The 10,873-nt window shown below is 40.6% G+C and overlaps 1 pseudogene; it reads right to left on the bottom strand.

Annotated features, from left to right (window-relative positions):
- Positions 1 to 540: 540 nt before the first annotated feature.
- LOC139539221 (pyruvate dehydrogenase (acetyl-transferring) kinase isozyme 1, mitochondrial-like) lies at positions 541 to 10,226 on the bottom strand (annotated as a pseudogene).
- Between the last annotated feature and the right edge of the window lie 647 nt (positions 10,227 to 10,873).

The following is a 10,873-nucleotide window of genomic DNA, read 5'->3' as shown; positions in this document are numbered from 1 at the left end:
CAATATCTAGTGGAAAGCCTTCCCAGAAGAGTGGAGGCTATTATAGCACCAAAGGGGTGACCCACTCCATATTAAATGCACATGATTTTGGAATGAGATGTTTGACGAGCAGGTGTCCAAATACTTTTGGTTATGTAGTGTAAATACAACCATGCAAAAGTCATATTAACTGGCAATTCTGTACTGACGATATGTATTAGTTAAATAGGTAAACAATGATACCAACCAAGAAGTTCCTTACCTTCTTCCACTTCCCTACTCCATTTTTGTGGTAATGCTGCAACCAGTTGGTTGTAATTTTGGATAGAGCAGATTTCCATATATTTTTGTTAATTGCATGTGTGACTTAACTCCACCAGTCCTATTTATGATATAATTTACAAAGATCTTTATGTCTAATTTTATCATCAATTAGTATATTTGAGTTTAACCATAATATTTGTTCTGTCTTTTCTGGTGGATTAAACTGAAATTGCAACCAGCTTTACATGGCTTGTTTTAAAAAGTGATATTTTGGAGACAATTTCATTTTCCAATAATCTAAAGTGAGCGGTTGTAATCTGAATAAAGGGAAAAAGGACATTCTTGAACACGGGATGAGCCATTGTTACTAATCTGCTTTAAGTATAGCTTTTTTATGACTGAAGATTTTAGTGAGAGGTCCTATGCTTTAATATTTAATAATTTCTGACCTCCGAATTCATATTCATTATATAAACAGGCCCATTACATTTTTTCTGGCTTGCCATTCCAAATAGAACATATATATTTTTTTTTTGACGTTAGGTGTAGGCAGGGCCATAAGTAAATAAGTCAACTGGGATATGACTAAAGTTTTAATCAGGACGATTTTTCCACAAATAGATAGGTATTGACCTTTTCATGGTAGCAAGATCTTATCTATTTTTGCAAACTTTCTATTCAAATGTATGAATACCGAGCATGTCCACTTCACCGTCAGACCATTTTATTGGTAAACTACACGGTAATGTAAAAGTTTAATTTTTTTGCGATCCAATACGTAATACGGTGCACTTCAGTTGTAATCCAGAGGTAAAAAAATGAAGTAGATCCTTTATGAGGCTGTGCAGGGATCCAAATTGAGGATTTAAAAGAAAGCATGAATCATCAGCATACAATGAAACCTTTGTTTTTAAGCCCTGGATTTCTAGCCCCTTGATATTATTGTTGGATCTGATTTTAATAGCTAACATTTCGTTGGCCATAATAAATAAATATGCCGATATTGGACAACTTTGTTTTACTCCTCTTAACAGTTTAATACTTTCAAAGATGTTGACATTATTTACTATTTTACACCTGGGGTTACTACACATAACTTTAACCCATTGTATAAGAGATTTTCCAATATTAAAATAGTCAAGGTATTTATATATAAATTCCAGTCGTACTTTCTCAAAAAGGTATTTTCAAAGTCAGTTCATAGGCCCACCCACTGGGGAACCAGGCCCAGCCAATCATAATGAGTTTTTCCCCACAAAAGGGCTTTATTACAGACAGAAATACTCATCAGCACCCCTCACAAATGATCCCGCAGGTGAAGAAGCCAGATGTGGAGGTCCTGGGCTGGCGTGGTTACACGTGATCTGCTGTTGTGAGGCCGGTTGGACGTACTGCCAAATTCTCTAAAATGATGGAGGCGGCTTATGGCAGAGAAATTAACATTAAATTATCTGGCAACATCTCTGGTGGACATTCCTGCAGTCAACATGCCAATTGCACACTCCTTCAAAACTTGAGACATATGTGGCATTGTGTTGTGTGATAAAACTGCACATTTTAGAGTGGCCTTTCATTTTCCCCAGCACAAGGTGCACCTGTGTAATGATCATGCTGTTTAATCAGCTTCTTAATATGCCACACTTATCAGGTGGATGGATTATCTTGGCAAAAGTAGAAATGCTCACTAACAGGTTAACTTCTTGCAACTATAGGGGGTGCTGTTCCGCATTAGCATATTTGGGTCTCCAAATTAAACTGCCTCGTGCTAAATTCTTGATCGTACAATATGCATATTATTGTTATTATTGGATAGAAAACACCTTCTAGTTTCTATAGAAGTTGGAATTTTGTCTCTGAGTGGTACAGAACAATTTCTACAGCACTTTTCATGACAGGGTTCAGATTTCAGAAATTTTTACCTCTGATCTGGAGTCTGTTTTTAAGGCGACAGTGAATGCTATGAAGAAACCGACACTGCCTACGTCTTCCTCTGGGTGTCTGTACGTCATCACGTTTTGAATGAAATCGATGGGACATTCACAGCCATTATAAAAGACCAAAATGTATAGAGACCGCCCTTTCTCGTCGTGCGCCTGAAGCGTGAAGGCCATCGGACTTGCCTCGTTCCAAATCGTTTTTTAGAGAGTGATATTTCTCCGGTCATGTTTTCAGTCGTTATAGTTGTTAAAAACATCATAATGTAGTTAATTTGAACCGTTTTATAGCAATTTATATCCGTTTAGTGCGATTTTGAGGAATTTCTTTGTCGTGCCCTTTTTAGCTTTGGAAACGTTTCGGGGTGTCGGTCGTTGGTGGTGGACATTTCGAAGGACAGAGGACATCTATCGACCAAAAGACGTTTATAACATAGAAAGGATACATTGCCCAAGAATATGATGGAAGAACAGCTCAAAGTAAGCAATATTTAATATGATAAATCGTGTTTCTGTCGAAATATTTTAAACGCATATTTCGCCATTTTGTTTGGTATAGCTTCACTTGGCGAACCCTGTATTGAAAAGTAAGGATAATTTTAAAAATGTAAATCAGCGGTTGCATTAAGAACTAATTTGTCTTTCGATTGCTGTCAACCCTGTATTTTTTAGTCAAGTATATGATTAGCTTTCAATTAAACTAGATCACTCTGATAGATGACGTCAGACATATTGAGGCTTGATTTCCTAGTATTTTTATTGTGTAACCACGGTTTTGTATGGCTAAATATGCACCTTTTCGAACAAACTGTATATGTATGTTGTAAAATGATGTTACAGGAGTGTCATCTGAAGAATTCTGAGAAGGTTAGTGAAAAAATTAATATCTTTTGGCGGTGATTACGTTATAGCGCTCTTTGGCTGGAATCGATGCTCTGGTAACGTTTGCACATGTAGTATGCTAACTTATCGATTTATTGTGTTTTCGCTGAAAAACGCTTAGAAAATCTGAAATATGGTCTGAAATCACAAGAACTGGGTCTTTCCATTGCTATGCTTTGTCTATTTTTATGAAATGTTTTATGATGAGTAAATTGGTCATACACGTTGCTCTATCTAGTAATTCTAGTGGATTTGTGATGGTCGGTGCAATTGTAAACTGTGATTTCTACCTGAAATATGCACTTTTTTCTAACAACACCTATCCAATACCATAAATATGTTATCAGACTGTAATCTGAAGAGGTTTTTTATAGGTTATTGGCTATCAATATCTTAGTTGAGCCGAATTGGTGATAGCACCTGAAGGAGTAAGAAACTGATGGAGTTAGAAAAGTGGTGTATTTTGCTAACGTGTTTAGCTAATAGATTTACATATTGTGTCTTCCCTGTAAAACATTTGAAAAATCTGAAATGGTGGCTTTATTCACAAGATGTGTATCTTTCATCTGGTGTCTTGGACTTGTGATTTAATGATATTTAGATGCTACTATCTACTTGTGAAGCTATGCTAGCTATGCTAATCAGTGTGTGGGGGGGGTGGGGGGTGATCCCGGACCCGGGGTAGAGGCTCGTGAAAGGTTAAAGAACATTTCTAGGATCTTTTATTTCAGCTCATGAAACATGGGACCAACACTACATGTTGAGTTTATAATTTTGTTCAGTATATAATATATTACACTTGATCTTTCTTGAATAAGTTCCTCCAGTTCTTTTTGTTTTCCCTCTAACTTATTATGTGCCTCTATGGTACAGTTTTTATTGCCATGTATCTGTACTGTTAGTGCCTCTATTTCCTTTGTTATTATAAAATCTTTTGACCTAAATTGCTTTAGTTTTAAAGACAAGTATTGAAATGCATGGCCTCTAAAGGCACATTTAAAAGCGTTGCATACAATAAGGGGACCTCCAACCATCTTTGTGGTGCTATTTGAAATGTGAAATATATATTAGTACATTATCAGCCAAAACACCCACCCTGTATTCAAGAGCATGTTGTCTCAACCGATGGCGGGCACAACACAAAAACCTCAGATGTAAAATCGGGTCTAAGTTACAACATACAGTGGCTTGCGAAAGTATTCACCCCCTTGGCATTTTTCCTATTTTGTTGCCTTACAACCTGGAATTAAAATAGATTTTGGGGGGGTTTGTATCATTTGATTTACACAACATGCCTACCACTATGAAGATGCAAAATATTTTCTCTTGTAAGACAAAAACTTGAGCGTGCATAACTATTCACCCCCATAACTAGTCAATACTTTGTAGAGCCACCTTTTGCCGCAATTACAGCTGCAAGTCTCTTGGGGTATTTCTCTGTAAGCTTGGCACATCTAGCCACTGGGATTTTTGCCCATTCTTCAAGGCAAAACTGCTCCAGCTCCTTCAAGTTGGAGGGTTCCGCTGGTGTACAGCAATCTTTAAGTCATACCACAGATTCTCAATTGGATTGAGGTCTGGGATTTGACTAGGCCATTCCAAGACATTTAGATGTTTCCCCTTAAACCACTCAAGTGTTGCTTTAGCAGTACGCTTAGGGTCATTGTCCTGCTGGAAGGTGAACCTCTGTCCCAGTCTCAAATCTCTTGAAGACTGAAACAGGTCTTTCCTCAAGAATTTCCCTGTATTTAGCGCCATCCATCATTCATTCAATTCTGACCAGCTTCCCAGTCCCTGCCGATGAAAAACATATTCACAGCATGCTGCCACCACCATGCTTTACTGTGGGGATGGTGTTCTCGGGGTGATGAGCGGTGTTGGGTTTGCGCCAGACATAACGTTTTCCTTGATGGCTAAATAGCTCAATTTTAGTCTCATCTAACCAGAATACCTTCTTCCATATGTTTGGGGAGACTCCCACATGCCTTTTGGCAAACACCAAACGTGTTTGCTTATCTTTTTCTTTAAGCAATGGCTTTTTATTGGCCACTCTCCCGTAAAGCCCAGCTCTGTGGAGTGTACAGCTTAAAGTGGTCCTATGGACAGATACTCCAATCTCCGCTGTGGAGCTTTGCAGCTCCTTCAGGGTTATCTTTGGTCTCTTTGTTGCCTCTCTGATTAATGCCCTCCTTGCCTGGTCCGTGAGTTTTGGTGGGCGGCCCTCTCTTGGCAGGTTTGTTGTGGTGCCATATTCTTTCCATTTTTTAATAATGGATTTAATGGTGCTCCGTGGGATGTTCAAAGTTTCAAATATTTTTTTATAACCCAACCCTGATCTGAACTTCTCCACAACTTTGTCCCTGACCTGTTTAGAAAGCTCCTTGGTCTTCATGGTGCCGCTTGCTTGATGGTTCCCCTTGCTTAGTGGTGTTGCAGACTCTGGGGCCTTTCAGAACAGATGTATAGAGATCATGTGACACTTAAATAAAGTCTAACTAATTATGTGACTTCTGAAGGTAATTGGTTGCACCAGATCTTATTTAAAGGGAATACATATGCACGCACCCCTTTTGCGTTGTTTATTTTTTTGATTTCACTTCAACAATTTGTACTATTTTGTGCATGTCCATTACATGAAATCCAAATAGAAATCTATTTCAATTACAGGTTGTAATGCAACAAAATAGGAAATATGCCAAGGGGGTGAATACTTTTGCAAGGCACTGTATGCAAATATGAGAAAAAAAATAGGAGTTAATGTGTTTTTAGCAAATTTACATATAAGGTTAGAAAATGACATTTGATTAAAAAATATATTTTTTAAATAAATTATTAAATAGTTTGTAAGCTTTTAAATTATATCAAACACAACCTTATATTTTCCAGTGATGAAGACATGCGTGTCTCATGTGATGGTGAGGCATGCAAAATGGGTCAACTTTGAGCGACTTATCTCCTGAATGTTTTGTCATTCATGTCCAAAAAGTCCCTATCTGACCACTTCTTTTTTAATCAAAAGAAATACTGTCAAAAAAGTTATTGAATTCAAATGGATTTACTCTGCTATAACAAGTGACATACTCACTGTGCTGGTTAAGCAGCATCCTAATGGATATTCTGCTCATGTAGAAGCGTTCCAGGAAATACTGAACGTTCTGGCTGACGATGGGGTCTGTGCCATAGGTCTCCTTGTACTCCACAACCCCCTGGGCCATAGTCGGGATGACGTCATTGTGACGGTTTCGGATCTTTATAACAGCATCAGTGAAACTGTGTGAAGACCGAGACCAAAGGAATTATGATCCACAGGAGGAATGGGCCTACAACATACCACTTTACTTATTTCATATGTATATACTGTATTCTAGTCAATGCCACTTCGACATTGCTCGTACTAATATTTACATATTTCTTAATCCCATTCTTTTACTTTTAGATTTGTGTATTGTTGTGAATTATTAGATACTACTGCACTGTTGGAACTAGAAAGACAAGCATTTCGCTACAGCAGCAATAACATCTGCTAAATATGTGTATGTGACCAATAACATTTGATTTGATTTGAATAACGAAACGTGATCATCGTCTTACTCATATGTGACTTTCTCATCATCAGCATCTTTCTCCTTGAACTCCATAATGTCTTGAAGACTTTACATGTACCCCCCCCCCCCCCCCCAAAAAAAATGATCTCATACATTGGTGATGTTATTTATAGGCCTGTTGGAACATGCATAACAGAAGATGGGGGTTTAGCTTGGTGGAATCAGCCTGAATGCTGCGTTCACCATTCTGTTTTACTGAAGTGAAATAGAACGGTAAACACAGCGATCAGGCTGGTTCCCCCAGGCTAGAAGGGAGTGAGCTAGGCCTAAAATAAGAGTACTCACCAACTCTGTACCAACCGTACTGATGGAGTCTTTAGCAGATGATCTGGTAACAACCTGATCTCCTTCATTATGTACCTCACAGGTAGCTCCCGTCGCAGGAATGTAAACAATGTTTTCTCACATGCATTTTCACCAGACCCTGAATGTGAAATGGAACAAACATGACTGATAGGTTAGTTAGATGAAAGATATGAAACAGGTGAAGGAGCTATATAAAACAGTACCAGTCAAAAGTTTGGACACAACTACTCATTCGTTTTTCTTTATTTTTTACTTTTTTCTACATTGTAGAATAATAGTGAAGACATCAAAACTATGAAATAACACAAATGGAATCATGTAGTAATCAAAAAAAAGTGATTTTATATTTTATATTCTTCAAAGTAGCCACCATTTGCCTTGACAGCTTTGCACATTCTTGGCATTACCTCTACCAGCTTTTTTATAATTTTTTAAATTTAACTAGGCAAGTCGGTTAAGAACAAAATCTTATTTACAATGATGGCTTACCCCGGCCAAACCCTAACCTGGATGACGCTGGGCCAATTGTGCGCCGCCCTATGGGACTCCCAATCACGGCCGGTTGTGATACAGCCTGGAATCAAACCAGGGTCTGTAGTGATGCCTCTAGCACTGAGATGCAGTGCCACCTTCGGGAGCTGGAATGATTTTTCCAACAGTCTTGAAGGAGTTCCCACATACGCTGTGTCGAGGTCGGTGTGGAAGAACTTGACTGGCCTGCACAGATCACCGACCTCAACCCCCATCGAACACCTTTGGGATGAATTGGAACGCCGACTGCGAGCCAGGCCTAATCGCCCAACATTAGTGCCAGACATCACTAATGCTCTTGTGGCTGAATGGAAGCAAGTCCCAGCAGAAATGTTCCAACATCTAGTGGAAAGCCTTCCCAGAAGAGTGGAGGCTGTTATTGCAGCCAAGGGGGGTACCTACTCCATATTAATGCCCAAGGTTTTGGAATGAGATGTTCGACGTGCAGGTGTACATACTTTCGGCCATGTAATATATATATATATACAGTGCATTCGAAAAGTATTCAGACCCCTTTACTTTTTCCACATTTTGTTACGTTACAGCTTTGTTCTAAAATTGATTAAATACATTTTTAAAAATCCTCATCAATCTACACACAATATCATTTACATTTACATTTAAGTCATTTAGCAGACGCTCTTATCCAGAGCGACTTACAAATTGGTGCATTCACCTTATGATATCCAGTGGAACAACCACTTTACAATAGTGCATCTAACTCTTTTAAGGGGGGGGGTTAGAAGGATTACTTTATCCTATCCTAGGTATTCCTTAAAGAGGTGGGGTTTCAGGTGTCTCCGGAAGGTGGTGATTGACTCCGCTGACCTGGCGTCGTGAGGGAGTTTGTTCCACCATTGGGGTGCCAGAGCAGCGAACAGTTTTGACTGGGCTGAGCGGGAACTGTACTTCCTCAGAGGTAGGGAGGCGAGCAGGCCAGAGGTGGATGAACGCAGTGCCCTTGTTTGGGTGTAGGGCCTGATCAGAGCCTGAAGGTACGGAGGTGCCGTTCCCCTCACAGCTCCGTAGGCAAGCACCATGGTCTTGTAGCGGATGCGAGCTTCAACTGGAAGCCAGTGGAGAGAGCGGAGGAGCGGGGTGACGTGAGAGAACTTGGGAAAGTTGAACACCAGACGGGCTGCGGCGTTCTGGATGAGTTGTAGGGGTTTAATGGCACAGGCAGGGAGCACAGCCAACAGCGAGTTGCAGTAATCCAGACGGGAGATGACAAGTGCCTGGATTAGGACCTGCGCCGCTTCCTGCGTGAGGCAGGGTCGTACCTAATATCCCATAATGCGAAAACAGGTTTTTAGAAATGTTTGCAAATGTATTTAAAAAGAAAAAAACTTTATTTACATAAGTATCCAGACCCTTTGCTATGAAACTCGATATTGAGCTCAGGTGCATCCTGTTTCCATTGATCATCTTTGAGATGGTTCCACAAATTGATTGCAGTCCACCTGTGGTAAATTCAATTGATTGGACATGATTTGGAAATACGGAGCAAAAACCAAACCATTAGGTCGAAGGAATTGTCCGTCTGACAGAGCTCCAGAGTTCCTCTGTGGAGATGGGAGAACCTTCCAGAAGGACAACCATCTCTGCAGCAGTCCATCAATCAGGTAGAGAGTTTATGGTAGAGCAGCCAGACGGAAGCCACTTCTCAGCAAAAGGCACATGACAGCCCTTTTGGAGTTTGCCAAGAGACACCTAAAGACTCTCAGACCATGAGAAACAAGATTTTCTGGTCTGATGAATACAAGATTGAACTCTTTGGCCTGAATGCAAAGCATCACTTCTGAAGGAAACCTGGCACCATCCCTATGGTGAAGCATGGGTGGCAGCATCATGCTGTGGGGATGTTTTTCATCGGCAGGGACTGGGACACTAGTCAACATCGAGGGAAAGATGAACGGAGCAAAATACAGAGAGATCCTTGATGAGCGCTCAGGACCTCAGACAGGGGTGAAGGTTTACCTTCCAACAGGACAACAACCCTAAGCACACAGCCAAGACAACACAGGAGTGGCTTCGGGACAAGGCTCTGAATGTCCTTGAGTGGCCCAGCCAGAGCCCGGACTTGAACCCGATCAAACATCTCTGGAGACCTGAAAATAGCTTTGCAGCGACGCTTCCCATCCAAACTGACAGAGCTTGAGAGGATTTGCGACGGGATTGAGCCAGCCAGAGATGGCGCCCGGGGGTAACCACCTGCACCATGGCCCGTTAAGGCGGCCAAGAGAGCAGAGGGACCCATATGTGGCTTTCACCAGTTGATGTCCAGTGCAGTGGCTACCCAAGTGAGTAGGCTCCTCATAGCCTCTCCAGCTGCTGTGCCAAGCTTGTATATCAATATCAGGAAGGTATGGCTAATGTTTTGTACACTGTGTATAGCCTGCCCTGCCCCAATGACGTTAGCAATCAGTTGACTAAAAGCGTTGAGATTCAAGTCCGTTTACCGAAGTCCAAGAATTGTTTCATTGAGAGTGGTGAAGGGGAGAATCTGGAGTAGTAATCAATATGCTTTCTCATGAAGGAGGCGTTGCTCATCAAGGCCCTTACGATCCTCATTTTGACCGATTTAGCTCACATTCACAGTTGATAAACGGACGTGGATCGAAATGATTCAGTTCACGGCGTTCAACAGCTGCTTGCCCAATATTGTTGACAGTGCGGAATGTAGCTAGCCTTCATCACCTGTTTGCTAGTTTACCTAGCTTTCATGAATTTCGTTTCCAACCATAACGGTCCACAAAGTAAATTACGTTAGTTTACAATATATTTACACAAGCTAGCCAGCTGGCTTGGTTCAACTTGCAGGCGTATTTAGCTAGCGTGCTGGGGCTTCATTCAAGTCGACTGGAACTGGTTCGTAGCAGTTCCTAGAAACAAAGTTACTTTGCGTCAAACATATTTGTACATTTGACTTATCATACTGTCTAAATGAAACCATATAGCTTTAAGTTTTCTTGTGCTAACTTGCACGATGCATGCTAGCAGTCAAAACAAACACGAGCTTTCTTATTGGTCCAGGGTCCTTGACTTCACACGTACGTCACTTTAGTAGGCACGTAGAAGTGCCTGTTTTCTATGAGCCTTAGATATTTAGAGACATGCTATGTCCACACTACTCACAAAAGGATGTGGAAACTGAGCTGCACTTACTATCCTCCTGCCAAATGTACGACCATATTAGAGACACATATTTCCCTCAGATTACACAGACCCAAAACAAATCCAATTTTGATAAACTTCCTTATCTATTGGGTGAAATACCACAGTGTGCAATCATAGCAGCAATATTTGTGACCTGTTGACACAATAAAATGGCAACCAGTGAAAGGGGAAAAGAAAGGGGGTTATGTTTCACTA

This window comes from Salvelinus alpinus, chromosome 14, assembly GCF_045679555.1.
Source record: "Salvelinus alpinus chromosome 14, SLU_Salpinus.1, whole genome shotgun sequence".
NCBI classification, from domain to species: domain Eukaryota; kingdom Metazoa; phylum Chordata; class Actinopteri; order Salmoniformes; family Salmonidae; genus Salvelinus; species Salvelinus alpinus.
This window is presented reverse-complemented; position numbering and strand designations above follow the sequence as displayed.